At 34.6% G+C, this 25,928-nt stretch overlaps 1 protein-coding gene across 34 annotated transcripts in view; it reads left to right on the top strand.

The window, feature by feature from the left end:
• The window catches only part of PTPRD (protein tyrosine phosphatase receptor type D), a 956,723-nt gene that overhangs the window by 265,159 nt on the left and 665,636 nt on the right, over nt 1–25,928 (top strand). The window lies entirely within an intron of this gene.

Genomic DNA, 25,928 nt, shown 5'->3' with positions numbered 1-25,928 from the left:
CATTTATAGGGTACACTTCGTTGCATTTTTTAAGGAAAGTGACAAGGCCATTTTCACATAATCCTTCACTGACCTTTGTAGTTGAAGGTACTATAAAGCAATTAATGTACAAAGTTTACAGCAGAACCACTGAAGCCATTCAGGTTTGCTGTAAGCACCTTGCTCTCCTCCGTCTTCCTGTAGTCCTGCTCTTTTCTTTCATTGGAATGCAGCTAAAGAAACATAAACAAAATATTTTTTTTTTTTGCAAAGATTACTAATCAAGTTCCCCACAATGCCAGCAGCTACAGAGGTCAGTGATGGTTTGGTTAAAGGCCTAATTGTCACTTGTTCTGAATAGTTATTGATATTTTAAAAGCCAAACCACAATTGTACTTGACAAACAAACATGAATTGATTTTTTCAAACTTACATATAAGCTGTGTTATGTAGAAGATTTGGGATGCTGTTTCAAATAGGTTCAAACCTTCAAAATTTAAATGTCATGGTTTCCATGAGATCTGAATAAGGAAAATAGGTTTGGAGCTTTTAAAAAGAGAATCATCATTACCATATTTCTGTGATCCTAAAGATTTCATAAACTCTCAACAGAGCTTTGTATTAAAATAATAGCCAGTGTACACTTTCAAGAATTAAAAATTTCCTTGGAGAGTGCAACATATTTTTTTCTTTCTCTAAATTTCATAACCAAGCTTCATTTTAATGAAGTTTTAAGTACTGCCTAAAGCATGTAAATATCATTGCAAATTTAAACCTACAATTTCAAATTAGGCATTTAACAAAATGATTAAAATTTGCATGACACAAACCTGTTTTTTTAATCTTTCCTTGAGTGGATTATACCAGAAACACATTCAGCAAAACCACGAAAGAACAAACGAGTCTAAAGCCTAAATTCAACTCCAACAATTCTAGTATAGTTTAGCTGTAACTATATTGTTCCACATAGGAAATGTTCACGTTGACATGTTTTTGCTTGTTGGGTTAGATCACCTGTAACTTAAAGTGGAACTAAAGGTAAAATAAAAAAAAGTTAAAGAAAAATGCAACCAGGCAGGTACTTTATTGTTTAAGAGGCAGACAAAGTCTCTTCTTTAATAAAACCTTACCTGCCTGATCACAAATTTTTAAATAAACTCACATGCCCTTGCCTTGTTGTGGGAACAGTTTTCTTTATCTGGATCCATTCAGGGCTCACAATCCTTGGCTGCTCACATGTATAACTCATTCCCAGCAGATACCAGCATTGTATTTATTAAAAAATTGTGAACAGAAAGGTAAATATGTTCTATTGCAGAAGGGACAATGGCTGTCCTTTCTACAATACATAACTAGCCAGCTCGCCATTTTATTTTATTTTCCATTTAGTTCCACTTTATTTAAATGCTGCTTGTGTGTAGGCATTTCGTAGAATCCAAGTGCACAGCTGTAGTGTGTAACCCAATTTGTAGTCTTGGAAGGTTTCTGTTGGACCATGATATTCCCGCATACTGTCCAATAAGCAGGCAATGAGTTGGAACAGATGATAATATCTTGGTCCGAAGAGTCACTAAATCACTTTATCATGTGCTTGACAGAGTATTTTCAGATGTCGTATGACAGGAGAGCAATGTGTTAATGTCACCACATGACACTTTTGCTGCATTGTTAGGGCATTGCATGCCCTTTCGAGAACAAAAAATAGCAGTACACTGTTTCTAAAGCCAAGGTGAGATATTGTGGTGGAATGTCATATGACTGGCTATAGCACCCCTTGTATTTTGATGTATAACAAAAAGGGAAAGTAAGGAAATTGAATTTGTGTCTGTACTGGTATAAATAAGTATTTTGAGTGTATATAAGAGTATACTACTGTAAAGCTAATAAACAAAGCTGGTGATTTGGTGAAATGCAGTCCATTTATTAGTCACCATGTATGTTGATAAACTGATAAAAAATAGTCCAAACTGCTTTTTTTCTTGGGTCATGTTGGTAGAGGAAGCCTTTGCTCTTTCTGGTCATTGAGTGGAACTAAATAATGATTTATTTGTACCATGCAACTTCAATTAAAAAAAGCTTAAAAGTCCAATAGATTACAGTAATGGACAAGCATTAACGTGAGGGTTTCATATGTTGATTTTGAATACCACTGCTACCAAAACATGTAATGCACATTCATGAGACATACATTGTTGCAATGCAAAGCCATACATAAACAGATTGTTTACTGTGTGTTTCAATATTTTAAAACACAAGCTCATTGTGCCTATTAAAAGTAAATACCACTATAATATACTACTCTGTGCATGAGCATTTTACTGTACAATAGTGCATTACACTAGTGTGAATCAGTTCTTATGCTGATATATTCAGATCTTACCTAGAAAATGATTTACCAATAATAAATAGCTGATAGTAGACCTAAGCTGTGAATATAGCAAGTTTTTTTGTATTGTGATATAGTTTTACACTTCATTTGTCATTGATTCGCAAAAACATTGCCAAACAATACTGCATTCAGTCAAATTTATAGAAAAATGATTTCCAACTGTTTCACTTCTGAGCTATTTTACAAAGTTTCAGTAAATTCACTTCCATGCAGAAAACACTGGGTAATATTTACATTTTTTAAGTGAGTGTTCTTTATGTTGTGATCAAATTAGTAATTCTAATTCCTCTTGATCTGAAATAGTCCATTATTTGAATGCATAAAAAAACTGCACTTTTGTGAAAGGAGAACCTGGATGAAAGCTTTTCGCTGCTGGCTGTCAAAACATTTTTGAAATTCTCAGGCTCTGAAAATTAGCTTACTGTCATCACAGCAGTCTGCTGCCATAAGAGCCATTATTTTAATTTCTAGCCACAGTTCCTGTTGAGAAATCAAGCTATGCAACCTCTTGTTTTACATAAACCAAACATGATTATAGATAAGGTATGTCTTTTAATGTGACAGCAGTGACTAATGTCAGAAGTAGGAAATTAAATGGAGCGTCTCTCTGGACATTTAGCTGAGCATGCAGGAAGAAATTTAGACACTGTATTGATATCATCTTAATTCTGTGGTTTCTTTATGGTTTACTCTAAATTGGGATCTAGATGTTTTGATAGTACATTAACCCACCTCTTGCCAGCCTGCTTATAATTGTAATATTACAATGCATTTATGTAACAACTATCTTTGCAATTTAACACATTCTCAAAGAAAAAAATGTTTTATAAAGGTGTTTTGTCTTCCTCTAGAATAATTAGGGATTAAAGAATTCTGTGGTTATAACATATCCTATTCTTTACTGATTTATTTCATTGTTTATTTATCATGAAGTAGAATTCAATAGTCTTTGAATATTTATTTTTTCAACATAGTTAACCCTCTCTGATGGCAAAAACGCATAGTGCAATTTTCTCATTAGAATTACCATTCTGCAAGAATCATCAAGTTAGGATATTTTATTATCACATAGAGATCTATTTATAAAGCTGGGAAACATTCCCTGATGGAAAATCTGCCATTGAAACACATAGACCTAGAAGTCTTTCCACCAGGGAACGTTTCAGTGAATGTCAATTTCCCTGCTTAAAAATTAGACCCCGTATTGCTAGGGTTTGGTTTAGAGAAGATAATTTTAATTGGGCTATGGCACTTCAAATCTATTTTTTAGCAAATCTAATTTCATTATTTGGTTTTGCATTTTAATACAGCATGTTTGATGTCTTTGGGAATACCAGGTTAACTCATTATCATTGTTATTCTAAATTTTGAGCATTGAATGATGAACTGTATGGGGTGTCATAGGCATTTCATATCTCTAACATTTCTGAATTAAAATTCAGTTATTTGACATTACAAGATTGTAAGGTTGTCATCGTTAACCATAATAACACAAGTGTCCCCAGATAAAAAAAGTTCTTAACAATACTGGAAACAGTTAGGGGGCTGAGTCAGACATCTGCTAGCCTCTACATGTGAATTCTGCCTTTGCTCAGTAAGAAATATACCTGTATCAGTGTATGGTATTGGCTGTGTCCAGAACTGGTACCTGGCAGATAGATTTGTCTGGCTTGTCTGGCTTGGATAATTGTATGCACTCCATTCTTAGTGTTATGTGACTTTACACTTTCTGCACATATGCAGTTCAGGAGAACAGTTATTTCTTGATCTTCAGTGTATTTACAAGCCCCAATTGCATAAATATATCCCTGGTTTCTTGTTTCCATCTCCTAAATTTTCACACAATATTAAAGGATTTCTATATTTGCAAGCTGTTCCATATCTAGCAAAGTGTTCTGCTTGTGCATGTATCTTAGTAAAAAGTTTGATTTTCATTGCATGCTGACAGAATACTGGATAAAAAATATCCAGTATCCAATAGTTCTGCCTATTTAGATTCTGGTTAGCCAACATGTCAGCAAATCTCAAACTCATTTACCAAGCTAAGTAATATTTGCCTTGTTGAGTGAAAATTTACTTGCTAAGTGAACATCCTAAACTTCTTTAGTAACTCAACCCCATCTATAACTAGTATACTACTACTATAAAAAAATCACTCACCTTTTCTTTTGCAAATCCATTGATCCTTGGGAGGTTTCCTGGATCGGATCCTGCATCGTCCTATAATCCTCCTTCGTCCCGGCTTAGCTTCTTCTTTGCCATCTTCTTTGCCCACCTTCTGCTTACATCACCTGATCTTGCACTGCACAGGCGTGAGATCGGGTGACGTAGCCTGTAGTACATGGGGAAAAAAAGAGTGCCAATCTCACTGCGCATGTGTAAGATCTGCATTTTTTCTCATTGTAATAACTGGGTATGCGCATAAGAAGCAGCCTTCTGAAATGCATGACTTGGGTATCCCAGGAGGCTCAATGCTCTAATTATGTTTTTATCGCCACAGCGATGAAGACAGAAGGGGAGGTGCTTTACCTTTTTTGTTAAGTCCCCCTCAAAAAATAGAAGGTAATTTTTACCTTATATAAAAAGATTGTCCACCCTTTTATGTAGGGTAAAAATTTTAGTTTAGTTCCACTTTAGCTGTATGCACAATACCACATGATCCAACCAACTGCAAATTGGCTGTATGAAAAACCTTTATATAGAGCATGTGACATAGAACTGTTAAATGAATGCTAGAATTAAAGAATGCTCGTGGAAAGCTCATTGACAATTTAGGTGGAAGGCGATTTTACAATTGTGAGAAAAAATGGTGAAATCCTACACATTCCAAAATAATAAGGGATATGTCTCAGACGCAGCAATTTTTGTTAACAATGTCAAAGGATTGCATGTTATAACTAATTATTGTGTACAGAGGTCATAAGAAAGATAAATTTCAGATCCAAGATGAAGATACTGGCTACTTATTAAAATCAACAATAATTTTATGTTCCATTTTCTAGATAGACTATTCTAACCATTTTTGTCATTGTGATCTCCTTAAACCGAAGACTTTGGGTCACTTAAGAGGATAACAAAGTAAGCTGTTAGTGGCAGTGAGCCTAGTTGGGTTTTAGAAGAATCAACTTCTACAATAAATCATTCTTTGTCCAAGGACATAAAGGTTAATGACTGCTGGGGAAAAAGACCAATGATTATATTTTGGATTATGTTTCTCCACGTCTTTGAAATTTTCCAATATGTGACAGCGTTTTATTGTCATGATGATATAATAGATATTCTAACAGTGTACTGTCCCTATTAAAGTTTGTATACTAAAGTGTGATTTGTGGTTCATGATTCAGATGCTGCTTTTGAAATGAGTGTAGATGTGACATGGTTGTTTACTGGTTCATTTACGGGGCATTTTACTTGTTACAGATGATGTGATTATTCCGAACACAGAATACACTTAAAGATTCTGACCAGAAGTTCAGTTCAAGCACAATGGCTACTTTTAGATTCATTTTGACACTATAGATGAAATCTGAAGATGCAGCTGTGGCATTAATGCTAAAGGCTTAGAAAAGAAAAGACATGTTTTGAGACTCTGTGCTCTGCTTTCTTTCACGTTCTAATGGGATATTGGGCACAGATCAGCAATATGGATTGTAAAAAAAAAAAATTCATAACTAGAGGCTTAGACAGATGGGTTTAGAGATAGACTTTATAGTGTTCTATAAAGTGGATGTAACGAGATAGATGTGAATAAATTCACCACCTACCTTTCCCCACCATATCTTTTTTAGGATTATTTTATCTTTCTTTATTAGCTGTTCTTTATGAAAAATAAAAAAATGCCATTTTAAAAATGAAATAGAGATAGGAGAAAGGAAATATCTATTTGTACAGAGCTAGGTTTAAAAGTCCGTCTATTTGTTCCCTGCACTATTATTAAGCTATATGCCATACAGTAATGCAGGACATGTTAACTGCGTTGCATCTGTCACTATTTTATGGCTTCTATATTGAGAGTTACAAGGTGCCTCCTCTAAACCTGTTGTTCTAAAGAAGTCCATTTAGCATTAGGCTATATCCTAATATTATGAGCAACCATGTTTACTATACTATAAACCTGCTTCTTTGAGGATGTTTCCACATTTTGAACCCAAGGGCAGTCTAAACATTGGACCATATTATAATTTTCCAGACCAAATCTTTAGCTCACTGCTCACCCCTGTGCTATCTTTTACCTCCACTATCAATAGCAGTTGTGGCCTCCTGATTCTACAACACATACAGCCAAGAATATAGCATATTGTAAATTCTTCTACTGGTCGAGTTGCAGTGTCATTGACCTGGTATACTGTTCATTGAAAAATGTATTTGATACCCCCAGAAATTAATTCAACCTGGTTCGTTAAAGGTTTTCATATTTTTGTACTTTCACAAGTTTTTCATTAAACCTTATTCAATAAATTGTTCTTTCTCATAGGAGATGTTGGTAACTTTTCTTTTTTTGTTAGACTTGTAAAACTATTTTCTGTTTTCATTGAACATACTCCATATTTTGCCTCTGTGCCATAAATGAACTTCCATTCATAAAAACTAAACCTATAGTGAGAAATTATATATTCAGTCCTTTGTACTTAATTCCTAAATAAACAGCTTTCCTGGTTGGTGTTCTGATCTTCTGCCATTAATACGTTCTAGATTGATGAAAAAAATATTTATATGTTTTCTTATATTCAATGTTAAGGTTCCTTATATAATACAGGTTCATGGGCTAGAATCAATAGGACTAGAAAATGTTATGAGGACAAATTGTTGTTCACCAGGTCCTTGTAATGTTTAATTGTTGACCATTGGGGATAGTTTGATATTCTTGGTTAGGCTTTGTGGGACTCTGAGGGACAGTCAATTGATAACTTGTTCCAAGATAACTGGAACTAGTGTCTCTTATGCTGTATTTATATGGAGTTTGTGCAACTTCTTGCAATTGTCACACAACTTGTCACCCCGGTTTCTGCATGCTTGTTGCAGGTGTGTGACTGATACTACTGATACCAAAAATGATCAGCTTTATACGGTATCTATGTCTTCAGTGTCCTTTACAATGAGTAAAATGTAAGCAATAGCAGCTTACATTATCTCTCAGTGGTAGGTGCACTTTATATTCAGTGTTTAGGGGTTAAACCAAGAGTCAGGTTCCTCCCTGGAAAGGCAGTGATAATTACCTGCTGGCAAGTGAAATGGAACTTCAGACAATATAGAATAACATTTCAGGATATGTTTTTGGTTTTTGTGTGTGCATAGCTTTTTTTGGTAAGTTACTTGTTCTTTATGGATATTTTATCCATATCTTTTATCTTTACGGATAAATATTTGTTTTCAATTTCATTTGCATTAAAGTTGGTTGTTGATAACTCTTTAGTTAATCGCTTTTGTTTTTATGGGTTTTATTTGATCGTGTTCAAATGAAGTAATGTTTTTATATACTGTATAGTACTGTAAAAGCTATTGGTGGGTAGTACAGCTTTTCTGGGCATTTTGGGTACTCAATTGTTAGCAGCCTAAATTAAACATTTTGTTTTTTCTTTCCTTTGTTATGATGTGTGGAACAATTCATTGGCAGCAAAAGAGATTGAAATACTGTATTTTAGAATTTTAACTTTGAAATATAGAGAAGCCTATATCTTTTCACTTAGTTCCCACAGGTGCCATCAACCTCCCCAGCAATTTCAATAACAAAATATGTTCAGAGGCTTTGCAATTAACTTGAAAAGTTGTCACCCATAAACTTCTATGAAAATAGAATTTCTTTAGTTAATCCACTTAAAGTGTGTTAAAATAGAACTAGCTAGTTTTTGTAGTCTAAGGTGGGTTATGCAGCATGAACAAAAAATATTTTTACCTTTCTTACCATTCAAATTTGTCTTTTACATTATTGTGCTTATTTTGTTAGAATTTACGATACCCATGTGTACCATAGCTTATGACAAGTTCTATTAGTGGCGGGCTAGTAGCATCTCCTACAATTTACAGAAGGTTTGCGCTTTATTGGTATGTTAAAAATCCTCCTTGGATCACAATGCAAACATGCAGTGGAACTTTTTATTCAATTTTGGTTTAATGAATCAGTCCAAATATCTTGTTTACACATCCTTCCTAAATGTAGATGTTTGATTAAGTTGCATATTTTCTAGCCCATTCACTGTACACCAATTAGATTGCCAACCTAATCTTGGTACCAGCAGTCAAAGTTGCCTCTTTATTGCCAAAATTAATTGTGCATGCATAAATATTTGCAAAACATTTTCCTCAGGGCTATATCAAAATTTATAAAACCCACCCATCTTGTAGAAACCTTTTCTGTTACTCCTCCACTGAGCTGATGAAAGAGGTACCTATATCAGTGAAAGTAATGTTTTATTTTTGCACTGTGTAATATGCAGCAACTACTTAGACTTAACTAAAACCTGTAAACAGCTATTAACCTCCCTGGCGCTCTGATTATGTTAGTATTTTTAAATGTCAAAGTGGTGCATTCTGTTTAAATTTCCCGCCAGACACGCCCCGCAGCACACCACCATGTAGGCTCACATCTCCTATTGATTACACTGGGAATGCGAGGCCAGGGGACACAGATGCCAGGCGGGCATCGCCAGAGGACGCTGCGAGCTCGTAAGTCCTTTACAATGCTACCCGGTGTGTGGGAATACTGCCCAATATATCATATTGCACTGATATATCACAATGATGCTATGAATCAGGGTGCTCAGATACTACACAGAGCTTTCATTAACAGTATAGGGTACACTGCATACACAAGTTACAGGAGGGCATTGGATACATTGACAGTAGATAACATATCTGACATACTCAGAAAGAAGCACAAAAAATCTGTGACCTCTGAGGATTTCCTTTTAGGCAAGAAATAATAAAGATTCCTTAGGCCTCATGCAGCACCTAAAATGTATATTTACATCATTAGATTGTGAGCCCATTTGAGGCACAGTATGTCATATGACTATGGACTTTGTAAAGTGCCATGTAATATGTTGGCTCTATATAAATACAAGATAATAATATTAATTATTTACAACTGAAAAAAGCAAAAGCAAACAAGAGTGCTATTTGCACTTTTACAAAAATGCAAAAAGTTTTTCCAATATGTAGCAAAGATTACACTGAAAAAAGAAAAGTTTAGTTTTTGTTTCAAAGTTTGATCACATTTTTTACACTGTATATTATGTTATTAATGGGATACTGACACATAGTAGACACAGTATGGAGCCTATATACGACTCATAATATAAAGCAGAGTACGACAAGGGGAAGACACCGGTCTTGTTAGGTTAGGAAATGTAGTGGTAGCATTATATTTACACACATATACCTTTTTCTTTGTATCTTTTTACTGTTTCAGTCTTGTTTCATCAACATATGGCATGTTAATTTGCCGTGGAGCTGTGGAGGCTTTCTTCTGTTCTCTCAAGACACATGAATTCATTATCTAATCATGTCTATTTTCAAAGTGCTCAAAAGTGTACACATATAAGTCATACCCTGAAGATGCGAATGAGTTACTAGTCTAAAAATATCAATCTCCTGAAACAAACACCAGCAGGAGCACAAGAAAACTGACATGTATTTTTTATTCCATGTGTTCTTGAGATTGTGAAAAAATAGATGTTTTTAATCTGGCAAGAACATAAATAATAATTTTGTGCCATACACCGTGACCTGCTAATTAAGTAGTTTACTTGGAGAAGAGAATAAAAAGAACAATTAACTCTTTCTGTATTTAAAACAGCATTTATTGAGCGGTACATTGCAGTAATAGTAAGGACAAACATAAGCATATAATCTAAGGCATAACGTTCTTCCCTCATTAATTATAATTTATGTCAAAGCACAAATGTTAAGTAGCTTAATGTCAAAGGTCTGACAAAACCATACACATTATTGAAATAATTGCAATGTAATGTGATGTGTCGATTCTAATTCAATTTCTGTAACATAAGTGAACAGGTAAGCAATGTTCTGAACCTTCTTCTTGCGTGGCATTAAAAGATATCTGCGCCTAAAGGAGATGTATTAGTGTCTTGATTGTAAAGACAAAGTTTTCAATATTATTGATTTTCCTGAGGCTAGCAAAAAAAAAATACAGGTCAAGCGACTAGCAAACCTGATTAAAGCCCACCCCACTTACCCACAATCTTTCACCATCTTTTGCTACTCCAAAACTCATCATTGTAAATATACTAGATACAAATCAAAATATAAACCAAGGTTCTTTTTTTACCTGAGAATACAGGAAACTGCTTTGACTCGAGTATAAACCAAGGGCAAATTATATAGCCAGCACTGCTAACGTTCAAAACAGTTGTCAATAGGAATCCCATTAAAATTAATACCAAGAAATATATTTGTGGTGTGGAATTTTTAAAAAAAAGAATATATAGTACCTTTAAATTTAGCTCCTTTCTTCCTCTGTGTTGATACACCATACAGGGGATACATCATACAGAGGTGAAGCATATTGAAATTAACTTGTGAAAATGTTTTTTGATAACTTAAAAAAATATCTCCAGGCAAGTCTAAATACCTCTACCCCCACACACACCTTTTTTTACCTATATTTTGTTTACAGAAATCCCTCTGTTCTTGGCTTTCAACAATGCAGGCATTCAATATGGGCACCCTATGTGGCGAAGACATGGTTTGTAAAAATTGGGGGCCCTTTAGGATGTTGTTGTTTCTGATTGGTCTTATTACAGGAAATGCAGTCACTACAACAGTTAGCAGGCAGCATCCCATGATTAGAGTTTACCTAAAATTAGTTGATGGCCACATAAAGAGTTGTGTGAGTAAAGTTGCGGCACAATTTGTTTTGAATGATCATCATCGTTTGGCAATGTAAGAATATTTTACCAAAATTTTACAATTGGCATGGGAACTCACATATACTCATAACTACGTAAAAACATATCTAAGTATTCAATCTCTGACTTCTACTTCTACTAGTTCTTTAATGATGTAACTGTTAGGCTTCACTTCCAGTGATATAATTGCTATAGAAATAAGCAGATAGACAGTCATAGAGTAGTCACTGCCACGGGGAACTGGAATTGCATCTTCTTCATGAATGATCGTTTGTAACTTGGTCCTTTTAGATTAGAGTACTTTGTCTTCAAATTATACCTGTAAGGTGTTAAAAATCTTTGTAAATGCCCTTAATAAATCACATCAATTTTTTTTACAGAACCTTAACAGTATATAATTTAATCGTAACTAATTACGTTTGACACTTGAGCATAGCAATTATGCTTTTTTAAAATAATTTTATGTTAACAATTACTGCGGAACTGGTTTTATTAGCATCCTAATATTTATGTTCATCATTAGAAAAGGAAGCATGGTCCAGACTCCTGAGTCCACATGCGAAAAAATAAATTAACTGCTTCTATATACAAAGTTTTATTTATCCTTTTATCAGTTCAGATTAAATACAGTAGTTTATCATGTACCATGATGTGGTTTTTTATTGTGCTGTTTTTTATTTGTTACATTTTTGCCTATGAAATCTTTAAAAACTAGCTTAGGTCTTTGTCACTTCTCTCTTTATCTCATGTAGTGTAATTGATTAGTGTCAGAGTAGATGTTGTGAAGACAGACAGTGTTTAGCTTTATTGTGTGTGGAAGCTATAAATTGCATGGTATTGCCAAACATAGAAAAGCCAAAAGAAGAAGAAACAATCAGGCAAAAATAATAGCTTGCACGAAATATAATTTAACTACCATGAAATCCACTGAAGGGTCATGACACATAGAGGAACAAAAGTAAACAGGAAATTTAAAGATGTTTTCACATTATAGCATACAATTCAAATAACAGAAATCTATCGGGGCTTTTAGGCACGACCTGTGTAATACTGTAGCAACAAACAGAAGAACTGTATCTCTGGTCTATTATGCGATAAATAAATGATATAAATAGATATGCAATAGTATATTGATACATTTTAAAAAATGAAATGTTTTTGTTGAAGTTTTACCATGAAGATTGTATTGATTTGTATTCTTGACTTTAAAGGTAAAGAGTTAAAGCAGAACTAAACTAAAAATAAAAAAATTACACCTACCTTTAATCCTGCAGATCCCTCCCGCTGGTCCTTCCCACAATCTGGTCCTGCATCGTCCTGGAATTCCTCCTTCTCAGCACCGGGCGCAGCCATCTTCAGTCTTCTCTGCCTTCTTCTGCGATCTTCTTGCTGCGTCACCCGATCTCGCACTGCGCAGGTGGGGGGTCAGGTGACGTAGCTGCTTTGAAGGGGAAAAAAGAGAACCGATCCCACTGCGCATGCGTGAGATTGGCATTTCTTTCCCCTTGGTGGAAAAAATGCCCCTTCTGCACAAATCAAGCATCCAGAGCAGCCAAAGTCTCTGACTTTGCGTCCCCATTAAGTTTTGACTCTTCACTTGAATTTTTCTTTTAAATAGTGCTTAATAAAAAAAAAATTTTTTTTACTTTATTTAAAAGGGTTGTCTACCCTTCTGTGTAAAGTGAAAATGTTGAGTTTGCTTTAAAGGAATTCAAGAGTAGGAAGCCCCATTCTTATTGGTGAATTGAATATGTTGTGAGTATTAAAACAGACTTTTTGGCAGTTGTTACACTTTTCTCCTTACTTCAGACATCATAATTTATATGTTAAATATAAAAGGTACTATGTCAAGGTATTCTATTTTTGCAAAGAATATTTCCATAGCTGCTTTAGGCATCTTGCAAATAGGAAATAGTTTAGTAAGTGTCAATTATTGCTGGAAGATGTTTGGCACTCACATGGTGGGAATAGGTTGCCAACATGCTCATCTTTTAGAGAATAATGTTGACTTACTTGTAACATGGATTGAAGTGCTGGAACCTTTGCTCCTGAGTGATTTGCAGAATAGAATCATTTCATTATTTAACAAACTGTAAGATTACACAATTCAATCTTATTTATAACTAGTTTTCTTGGGTTGCAACTAAATGCTTCCGATGTTGTTTATGATTTTATGTTTAAGTATATTATTTGTAATCATAACCAGTGACATTTACAGTCAATAAAATTCATCATCATAAATATATCTGTAAAATTAAGTGATATACTTGGAATTCAGGGTAATTTTGGCAAGTATATATTCTTTCACTTATTATTCCAGGTTCATTGTATTTTATTCTCTAACTAAAGAATCCTCTATCTTTATGTTTACATAGAATTTTCTATCTATCAAATTATTAATTTGTCAGAACCTCAAACAACTTAGACATTTTCTTTCATATTACCTTTAGTGTGTCAGCCTGTCTGCATGAGTCAGCATAATATTTACTGTAAATATATTGTCACATGGGATTTGGGGGAAATATAAAGATATTAGAAAAGAGTGCTGGATTCCATGGATTATTCAAAGGCAATGGGTATATGGAAAGGCCAAACAAATGTATTTTGTTTCTATTATCATGCACTTTTTGATGACGGTTATCATTGTTATCCCTACATACAACTGTCCATTTGAACACTTTTTTGTGCATATTATTTTTGCAGTGATAATCTTTTCTCATGTTTTCTGCAACTGGCCATTTGGGATCACAGTTACCATCTGTCAGTTATTTTCCCTCCCTTTAGAAAAGGCAATCGAATCTCTAGAGAGCTCATTGAGTAGAGAGATATGATAGCTCTTTCTACAGATATGACCATTTTAACACTATCAGATGAATCTACTAGTAACTTCAACAAGAGTACTCCACCACTTTATAGAATATTGAATTACTGAATAACAATGTAATAGTGCTGAATATGGCTGTAAAAAGGGATATGTAGCTATATTCTGTGACACAAACCCAGAATGATAGATTTTGCATCTTCTAAGATGTATGTTGGTGAAAGAGTGTTTTTTTTTTTGTTTGTTTTAATACAACAGTATTGTTTTGAAAGTATATCTCAAGTTCAAATTTTTTAGTTAGTTTTCGTAAGAAAATAAAAAACTGATTTCATGTGTGTTTTCTGTTGGAGAAATTTGCATTCCATCCATATTAAATGATAAATATTGGAATACAAATTTTTACTCAGGGCAGGCTCAGGAAAAGTTCCAGGGGGGCACTCAAAAAAACATGTTACACAAAAATTATAGGCGATAAGAACACTTTATCTACATAGTAATTTATTGAAGTAACCCCTGGGTTGACATTTTTGCTTTAAAATTCATTCCAAAAAAGTTCACTTTCAGATAACTAGATTGCCTTTTCTCTTCCTCTTAGTTATGGAGTTTACTGTTTTGCAAGGGGTTTTGCATAATAAAGAATGTGGGTACCGAAGAGATCTTGATAAATCTTCTGCAGTGGCATTGCACTTTAAGAGTTCAATTGAAAGCATGCATCTTTGATCATATTTCTACTTATTATTCCCTTCTGGATGTTAATTAACTCAGTGACTTTGGTTCTTAATCTTGTTCTTCAGGATCCTTTAATGATATTTGTTCCACACCCATGTAGCCCCAGGCTTCCTTTGGCACTTTAGTCACTGCACTCAGACAGTTGTATTGGGGAAGTATTCCGATGCCTTTGTGTTATTCCCCCATTACCTGTTGAGAGGTAAATGAATTATACACTAGCGTAAAGCATTGATAAAAATATTGGGTCTATAGCAGATTTACTATCTATTGTAAACATAAAGAAAAGTTCTTAGATATGTTCCTCAGATATGTAAATTTGGACAATTTTTGAGTAAAGAAGAGGAGGATAAAGCGTTTGTCAGAATATATGTGCACACCTAACTACACCTTGTAAGCCCTAACCAGTCATCCCCAAGCTGCAGAGTGGTGCTGAGCCATGAGTGGAGACACAGGAACATTTCCAGGTTGACAGTGGTACTCATCTTGGGTCAGAGACATTTTTAAGGAGTACTGCACAATTATATTAGGGCATCTGGGGTGAAGTTCCCAGGTTCACCATGCTGCTAACTTGGGGATGAGAGCGTACAGACAGTGGTTGCTATAAGATGGGGAAGTTAGAAATAAAAAAAAAAAGTTTTAAATGCTCACATTTGTTCAAATTTGTATCAGGAGCAGGACACTTTATACTACTATAAATATGATTAATCATTATCAATAAAACAACAAATGATTGTATTTTTACACAATGATGTTAAATACATACTAGACATATTCCTGATAGAGAGCAGATCAAATAACTGTATTCACTCCATTGTCAATTACTATGATATAAAAATGTATTATGAGAGCTATAGGTTCTACATTGTGTAATATCAATCGCTTTTATTTACAGATTAAACCAAACATGCAAAGATCACAGCTTTTTTCCAAACTGAAAGGAACCTACTAACACAATTATCAGCAAATACCGTACTGAATTAAAGTCAGCATAAGGGGAAAAATCAATTCACAACCATACTGGCATGGATATCTTTCTGAGAAATGGTATAATGGTGACACAGGTCAAGGAAATGCATAAAAATAGATCAATAACATAACACGCCATGATGGTATCAAGTTAGACACATCAGGATTGAAGTGATCAATTGAGCACTTGTGCAAACAGCCTAGCTGAGGAGAAGGACATGTGGTGAAATAATATTGTTAAAACATTAAATATTGTTAGGTATCTGCTCTGTTCCTGGTGATGTAGATACATTAAGCTGTTAGATTTTTCAAGGGTCTGGTGTATTCTGCACTATAAAAACCAGTCCAGCTTCTATACCTTTATACCTTTTTTGTGGTTTGTTTATTTGGAAATACCAAGAGTAAAAAAGAAACTTAATATAATCTCTTTTGGAAATATTACCTCATTGTAACTAGGGGAATTGCAGTATTTAAGTTATCTTTGACTGTAATTATTACAATTTAAAAAAATATTTTCCTAAGTTATTATGCCAATGTAGTCTTTGTTGATTCTGGATTCATCTAACTCAGTATATTCATCTAATGGTCTCAGCATTCAGCGGGAATATGAGATGCATTTGTTTACTAAATGTTTATGTTTATTATCTCCGACAAAGGACAAAAAAGATGATGATAGCTGGTTCTCTTTATAGAGGTGATAATACATTGAGAAAGGAAAGGGGAAACAATTCTGGCTCATACAACATCTGAGAAATCAATGGCACCAGCCAGTAATGTAGCAGCATAGTCTGATGTGTTAAATCCCTACCAGTTTTATAGGTTTTAGCAAGAAAAATCATCATTTTTAATATTACAGTGTTATAAATAAAATTGTTTTCTTGCCCAGCGACAAGATATTGATTTCATCTCTCTATTAAGATAATTCAATATAAGGAACATTTAAATATTAGCCTTACACTGACTCAGCAAGTGTAAAAATGCCAGCACTCCAATCTCACTAAAAAGGTTATTGATTAATATCAGATGACAGCAGGACTATATACTGAAAGAACTTTAGATATTTTGCTTTGCTAATACATCCATTTTACTCTTACTTAAATGAACAATTATTCATTTGCAGCAAGTCAGCAAAATTAAATATGCAAAAGTACAAACATAATAAACGTGATATCAGTTTTTAACAGTAAGACATTGCAACTAACTGTAGGCTGTTCGGAGAAGGGCAAATAAACAATTTACTTGTACATTTGCACTTTGATGAAACAAATCAAATGATAAATTATAAAATAAATTTAGGGTAACTAAAATATGTAGCTTGTATGTATCATTAGACATTTTCATATTCATACTTGCAGTTCATAGGAGAAACAGATAGGAAGAGAGAAAGAATGAGTGAGAGACATTTATAGATAGATAGATAGATAGATAGATAGATAGATAGATAGATAGATAGATAGAAATTTCCGTAGTAGCAAGAACAAAACAGGTTACCTACTTACGTCATATGTGCCATACACATCTCAAAATCGTTCAGTTATGTGTAGTAATCACATTATCACGTTTATGGTCAACTAATCTACATGAAACTCCGAAAATATAATGTTTTCTTTTGAGAAAGCCTAAAATGTGTTTTGTTCATATATGTGAGTATTCCACCCTTGGTATTATTGCTGCCCAAGGATGTGACCTGTGATGACTATGCAGAAAACTGGCACTTTTTTATATGAATAAAATCTAGTAAATCATTGAAAACAGGACAAATTTCACCATGGCCATGGTCATGGCCTACAGCAACAAGGCTGCACATAACTGGTAAGAAGCTGACGTGACAAGGGGACATCTCTTACACCTCCAGTCAAACCATTCTTCAAATCAAAGAAGGGAATGAGTAGATATTAGCATAGTTTATGAATGTCCAGTGTGCAGGATCACACTCTGTAGAAGATTCTGATACTAGCTTGGCTGTATGGTGCTTTATGAAGTAGATGGTGAAAACGGATGAAGATTGGCACCAAAGAACAGGGCAGCAAAAGTAGACATTATAGGTAATAGCGGGCATTTGAAAACAGCAGCTGGAAACATAGTCCTAGCTGTAAATGAGATTGGCAAACAGGCAGGTAGCATTTGTGCTTGGAAACCAGGCTGAGGTTGAGTCAGTGCCCCTGATTCATCAATAAAATCCGCGCTCGCTGGAAGCGCGAAAGTATGCTTGGCCAGCGATCGCAGTTTACCGCGGTCCGGACTCGAGTGTGCGCGTACACTCGCCTCCTCACTGCCAGCCGGATTCCTGCCTTCATAATAATGAGCAATAGGGGGCGCGAATCTGCCAATAAGGGCAATTAGATTTCAGCTGCGCGATTAAGGAGGATCTGTTAAGCTCAATGGTGAGATCATGGCAATTAATTAGCGCGCACCTGCTCTCTGTTCTGTGCTTATTTACAGTCCTTTACAGGTCAATTATTTTAATGCAACCTCGCCAGTGTAAAGCTGCCGGAGATGCGCGGCTCCGGCCGCGAGCTTTTTCAGTTGCTGAATAGCGCAACGGCGTACGATTTTGGATCGCAAATACGAATGCGCGAGCGATCATCCGATTCTGCTTGATGAATCAGGGGCAGTGAATCTACAGAGGTAAGTTGTAGTTAGGAACTATACCTGAGTTGGCAAAGTGTAGATGGACCAGAAACAGATCCAAACTGGGTCAACAAGACAGAACAGAGGCAAATCCAAAGCAATCAAGTCAGCTAGATAAGCAGAGCAGAGGAAGGTTTAAAAGTAAATCAGGTCAGCAACAGATAAGCAGACAGTATGGTTAGGGTATGTTGATTGCATACACTGATCTACATCAATATCAGTGTTGGAAATATACATGCATGTGCTTGCCTGTAAATTAACGGAGCATTTGGCCATTTTGTAGCCCAGGCTGCATTGTCTCATGATGCCTTCCTGACCTCTGAGCAGGGGCTTCTATTCAGGGAGCAATGGTCAAACTTTCAACTGCTGGCAGGAGACAGGCTTCAACAAGGCTAAAGCTGTTCAATTACTGCTATCCTAAAAAAAGCCTAAAAAGTTTGAAAAAAAATATTCCCTCCTCTTCACCTACACCCACATACATGCACATATATTAGGTATCACCAAGAATTAGGCATGCTCCTCTCCTTTTGCAAGCTATAACTTACCTATTGCTGTTTTCACACTGAATTACCAACAGAGTGGTGGTAAAGTGGACACGAAGAAGTTTACCTTTTGCAGAAAAAAAGACATCTGTTTCTTTACTAACTTCAACTATATTCCAGTATATAATTATTATTTTAACAAGTGTATTGTTTTTTATTAATAATATTATTATTGGCTTGGCATTAATTGCTGCTATTTGTAATAACTTAAATCCTCTTTGTTGCTGTTTTCATTGTCTATAATATATACATCTATTTGACTCCTAATAAACACAATACAACAAAATGCATACTATTAGTCTGTTCATACAAAAAGTTATACTTTTTGCTTGAGAAACTTTAGTAGAGCATATGCTTCTTATATAACTATGTTGGTGTTACCTAGCTAAAGCATTAACTGTGGGAACTAATTTTAACACGTATTAACAAATCATTTAGCACTGTTTCTGATGAGGTTGCCATGTACATATTAGAATTTAGAATATGTGATTCATTTTCTCTACTTACCTTGGGCTTATCTAAATCTGTGTCCAGCATATGTAATCACATATGGTAACTCCAGATAAAACTGACCCTGTCATGAAGAAACAGTTGGCAGACTCATTGCTATAATGCTGGGGATTTGAACAACAAAATTAAAGAGTGGTCAGATTTATTTGCATGCCAGCATATTCTCATATAAAACACATAATACAAGCCTAAAAATTATTTCTTGAAATGCTAAAGAGGAATATGGATCTACCTGAAAAAATGTTGTTAAAATAGTACCTTTGCAATCATTTTGGCACACCTGTATATGATCCTGTTGGCATACAATACAATCTATCTATCTATATATATATATATATATATATATATATATATATATATATATATATTTATTTGTGACAAAAGTAAAAATATACATGCCCTAATAATAGCATAATACCAGTTATTTTAACCAACACCACTGAATAGTTAAAAGGCCCATTGTTATTGAGCAACCCGTAAATCTTGGTTTTAAGCCAAAATTACCAATTACATATTATGCTTGTATATTTTACCTATTTCAGTCTCATTCTGAACTTGATTTTGTAATATCATTTTGGCTTAGTTATTTTATTCACTGGACCTGATTTATTAAAGCTTTCCAAGGCAGGGGAGGTTACACGTTCATCAGTGAAGCTGGGTGATCCAGCAAACCTGGAATTGATTTCTTAAAAGTAGTTTGCTATTTGTTAGCAACAGTTTTCAATCCTGGGTTTGATCTATTCCAGGTTTGCTGGATCACCCAACTTTACTGATGAAAGTCTATCTTCTCTAGCTTTGGAGAGCTTTATTAAATCAGGCCCATTGATTACATTTTTGTTATCTTTTTCTTGTTTTAAAATTATTACCAATGAATAATCTGTACATAATATTTTATAAAGTGAACAGTACTAGAGACTTTAGTTCATTGGTACGGAACCGTAAATGTGGCCTACAGAGACATATCATTGACATATGGCTGTTAATATTTTTCAGATGGGAATAATTAGTTGATATAGTCATTATTTACTCAACTTATTTAAACAGCAATAGAAAATTCTGTGAGATGATTAGAAAATAAAAGACACGCACAATTCTGGTACTGTAAAGATGTGAGGCAGGATTGTATAGCTATGTTCATACGAACTTAATATATTCTACTAACACCATAAACTAATCTAAAAGTACAAAAATTGTCAAAAGTCTTTTTTTTTCTCTAGCCACAAAGCAGTCAAACAATTGACAGAACACATATCTATTTCCTAAAAGGTATGCCGTAATGAAAACCCACAAAAGGTTTCTTGTAATGATGTAATGTTATATGCACATTTTACAGTAAGAACAAAAAGTGTGCAAAATTCTGTTAACAAAGGACGTGGTATGTGAAACATATATTTTAATCAATATCCTGTGGTGGCTCACTTATAAAGCAAACAAATGCAGGGTTTTTACAAGTTGTCTTTACATTTTCAAAGCATGATTGATTTCAAGAAGCAATGAAAAAAGTTTTTGTTTTGTTTTTTTTTTTAAAGTGACACTTTTGTATTCTCTCACTGGAAATCATGCGGTGGTAAATAGCTTTGGGGAATTCATTGTGATTGCTGCATGGCACATATAATTTCTCTTTTTATTTTGCAAAATGTATATTTACATATTAATTGCTTCTGCTGGAGAAACTAGGAAAACAAAACTACAAGCAAACCAGAAATGTAAAGAATATTAATGTAATATATTATGGTGGGTTTAGTACATAAAACTACCGGAAAGAAAAGGATCTTAGTCTCGAGGCAGGACTGTGAATTATTAACAGGATCAACCAACTTGGTTTATGGATGGAGATCAGGGATCAGTGGATAGTAAGAGCACACTTGTGTTACATGAGGCTTTCAGTCTGCAGCTTTAAGTGACCCTTCTTACCTTAAGCCCCGCCATACTTTTATTGTTTAAAAATAACCATGCAAAACATTTTGTACAAGGGTCTTCTGATGCCAGGATCATTAGTCACTGAACCATGCTTATGTGATGATATGTTAGTGCTATATAAGGATGAGCAAAATTGCTGATTTTCAATTCTAAAAATGTTGATGCAACTCTGATTTCAAGGACAATTTCTATTGAAATATATGTCCACCAGCTATTTATGTTATTTGGGAAGACCCTGAATGTTGTAGTGTCACCTTAGTGAAGGACTCACAGAGTATAGTAGTAGAAGCTATAAGTCACATGTAAACAATGCAGGACTTCGCTGCGTGTTGGGTGGAGCTCCTGTCATTGTGCTGCAGGGTTTTTCCAGCACAGGATCTTCAGGGAATCGCATCACTAAACCCTAGAAGTATATTGGTAAAATATTAATAATATAAATAAAGATACTTTTATCTACTATGTACTGTGTGTATTTTTCTAGGCATTCCATTGCCAATGTTGAGATCCCATGAAGATCCATCCAACACTGACAGCTCTCTACTGCCTAATGAGAGGAGCTCTACACACTTGCTAAATTAATGGGAGTCCTACATTGTTTCTACTACTTTACTCTGTCACTAAATCATTCACTGATGTCTTCATAGTACTTGATGGTTTCTGTAAATTACTTATTGGGAGGTTCTATTGGAGTCATTAAGATCCAATAGACATTCAAATGAAAATCCTAACAGCACTGTCAGGATCTCAGTGACCTCCTCAAGTAGTGATTTTGAAATTGGAAACTCCAAATTAAATTAGGTGGTCAAATTTGCTGTTTATTGTTGTTCAGTGCTGTATTAAATTCCATGCTGGTGTGATGAAGCACCCTCAAACAATGTATGCATGAGAGTCTGGTCTCACAGAAAGGGAAGTGCTCTGAATGATGCTAATCTTAGGTTTATATAAAGAAATGCAGGTTGACAATCGAAAATCTGGCCATCTATAATCCAGATCGTTCAGCTGCCCGTCATGAATTTCAGATTGCATTTTCAATACAAGAACTGCACTACACTGTTTGGCCACTAATGTTTTTATAGGGCTGTTCTGCAGTTAGGTCTTGATTGCTACACTAAATGCAAGTTGAGACGTCCCCGCTGCCTGCTCCCTGGAATTGTGCCAGATGTCTGCAGGTGCTACGTGAGCAAGGTCTGTGTGTGGAGGTAAGTAAAAAAAAAAATCCTGAATTTTCAAAAATCTGACACTCCTCAGGTCCGGAGGTTGCCGGATTTTTAAATGTCAACCTGTAGTAAGTTTCCTGTAGTCTCTGGTAAAATTAACTATCCAAGTTTATGTTTGGATTGTTTTTACACTTGAGTATACATAGTATCAATTTGGCTGAGCTCTTTTTATGAATTATGAATACAACATATTTACTATAATATTGTTCAGGTGGTTACAAAAAGCAGTACCTATGTAATAGCCCCTAAAGTAATATATGCTAATATGAGACTGATTCCTAATAAAAACACACACATATATATATATATATATATATATATATATATATATATTTATATATATAGGAACTGCTCTTCTCTGGTGTACTAACTGGCATTTGGCCATATTGGTTCTAACTTAGGCTCAACAGGCCTGTAAGTAAAGCAGGGATTTTTTTAGTCTACTCCAGTCTAATATATATATAAATGACCAATAGTTCCGATAAACTCTCATTGCATCTGTTTGTGCACATTTGTTTCATATACAAGGGACCAACACTTTTTTGATTTTTCTATCTGACAGTTTTTAATTAACCTCCCTGCATTACTATAAAATATAGATTTATTCCAGATATGGTTTTATCAGTGTCTGATAGCAAAAAAAAATCTTTAAGCATTAAATTCTCAAGCTGTTGACATGCTGGCAAGCCTATATTTGAAAACATAAACTCAATCATCTCTGCTCTGTTATTTGTTGATTTTCTCTTGATAGATACAGTTTTAATTTGAAGCATGCACAGTTCGGTGTTACTGCCATTCATTCTTAGCTGATTACAGTACAGAAGGGCATTTCAATATTTTTATGTGTTGAGAGGAAGAAGGTCAAACCGCAGACCTTGATAATGAGCTCCTTTCCCTCACTGTCTTTTTTCATACTTCCATCAACTTGCTTCTCATTAAACATGCAGGTCTTTGACCAGGAATGTAATGGGCCAAAGAACTAAACAAATGGTTTATGCTTACCAGCTGTGGTTTTAATTTAAGTGAATGAGAGGGAGTTGGTGGACCTATGACTCTCAAATTATTCATAATGAATTGCTGAGCTAAGTCTACATATGGTGAATGTGTATCTGTTAAAATTGAAATAGAGAGTGTTATTGCAGATAGTATATCATACTACTTAACATTTCAAAAGTACATAAGCAATGAATATCTAACTACACAATTAGATACACATGAAATATTCTGCTTCTATTGTTCTTATAAATACAGTTATGTATTCATAAATCAGTCTGCTTTTTTATGCATTCTAATAGGTTTGAATGTGTTGTTACTATATATTCAGTGACTGTCATGGTTCTGTATGTTCATATTATACCTACACACAGGGAAAGCAATGTTTTTGTTGATGTGGTTTTTCTTAATACTTGTAGATAATAATGTATAACTAACTGTAAGATTTTAAGCAGTACATCAGGCAAACAAATAGATGCCCAATATATGCATGTGTGTGTGTTTTAAACAGTTTGTCTAACTCGAATCCACTGACTTGCACATCCAACGCATTGTATAGTTAACCAGGTGACTGGTTTGGTTCAGCAATAGTTTCTCTGCTAAATCTTTTGCCTGCTTACTTGACAAAATCAGCATTGTATCCTCTGTCTGATTAGTATTGGAAGGGATCCAGAAATCATTAGAGCTGAACCAAGATGAAGCACAGTGATATTTCCAACTGGCACCATGCCAAAGCTGTTATGGAGAATATACTGAATCACCCTGAGACCCATCATAATTAGAACCTCTGGAAGCCAGTAGTAAACGTAAGATTTTTATTGGAGGATACCCAGAAAGAAAATAGCTATCCTCTCTATAAGTTTCCCCATTGTAGGAGGGTTGTTGCATTTCTGCAACTAGTGACTTGGCAAGTGGTACTTTTGGGACCTTCACCTAATAATATATTGAATAATGCACTTGGTAAATTTAAAACGTACATGGAAGATAGGGTATTGGACTCTTCTCCACCATAAATCATTTTAATATGAACTAGTATTTATATAGTGCTGACATATTGTGCAGTGCTTTACAAAGACCATAGTCTTGTCACCGTAAAATTTATAGGTTGTAGACTATAACCCTGTCTAGAATTTTTAGGTTTTATAGAAAAAAGAGATGCAAGAGCACGAGGAAGAAGAAGAGTGTAGGGAAAGGAAGGGAGTAAGGAGAAGAAATACCCCAGGGAAATATCCACCCAGCAACCAATGCTAAATTAGGTAATGAAGCTCACATTAGAAAGGCTATGGGGCCTCCATAAGGTGCTTTTTATTTGCCCCCTAGTAAAAAGCAAGGAATTGTGTGCATTAAAAGTGTAGTAAAAATACTTACCTTACCACTGTCAGAATGGGCCTTATTTATTAAAGCATTGTTCATCCAGGTTTTCCTATGATAGTCTATCTTCTCCAGTAATTTCGTCCCTATGTTACTGATCATATCCCTGAGATTGCAAATTTTTCCAAGTTTCAGGAGACATCACTACTGAACAGCCTCCTCTACTAAAGTCTGCAATAATTAGCATCTCCTGTCACCCTTATCCAGGTGCTGCAGAAACCAGATGTAAGGTAAGTATATGTAATACCTTTATCCTTGAGGTTATTTTTTCAAAGCTGTGTTTTATGGCAGGAGAGGAGCATAATACCATAACTTTGTGCCAGATACCCTTACAATTTTTTTTATAGTATTATGCACATTACACACAATTCTTCATACATGTGGACACATTGATTATGAAGGTATAAAAATAAAAAACATTTTTTTTTAAACATTTATATTTATATTTTTTGCTAGTAATGTGATATAGTTGGTAATAAGCCTCGCTTTCCCATTGAGTATTTTGAGTATGACAGAAACAATACATATGATTCATTAGTAACTATGAATATTAGTAGACACTGATGCTCTGAAGTGCTAAAACTATTCTGTTCACAGAAAGTTTAGTGTTTACAGAGATGTGTTTCAGATAAATTGCTCTTCTTGGTGTATTTAGATAAATAAAGTAGGTTGTTTAAAACTACAGAACACGGGCCAGTCCCAAGTCATTAACCAGTTTCAGCAGCAAGCTGATGCAAGCTCATTTCTGCAGTGCTGTCAGTATATTCGGGCTCTCTGCACCTGCATTGTAATAACTGCTAGCTAAAAATAGCCTTCTTCCTACCTATTTTTAAAATCTTGTGCTTGCAGTGACTCCCAGAGTCCAAGAAAAAAATAAAAAATAGGAAAATAAAGAAAAATGGAAAATAAAATAAGCCGACCTTAGGTTATTATATAAAGAGAAAACAATATTTTATAAATGTATGATAATTTTGGATGTTTGTGATTGTCTAT

This window comes from Pyxicephalus adspersus, chromosome 3 (assembly GCF_032062135.1).
Source record: "Pyxicephalus adspersus chromosome 3, UCB_Pads_2.0, whole genome shotgun sequence".
Lineage (NCBI taxonomy): Eukaryota > Metazoa > Chordata > Amphibia > Anura > Pyxicephalidae > Pyxicephalus > Pyxicephalus adspersus.
Note: the sequence above shows the minus strand (reverse complement) of the source record. Positions and strands in the feature narration are given on the sequence as shown.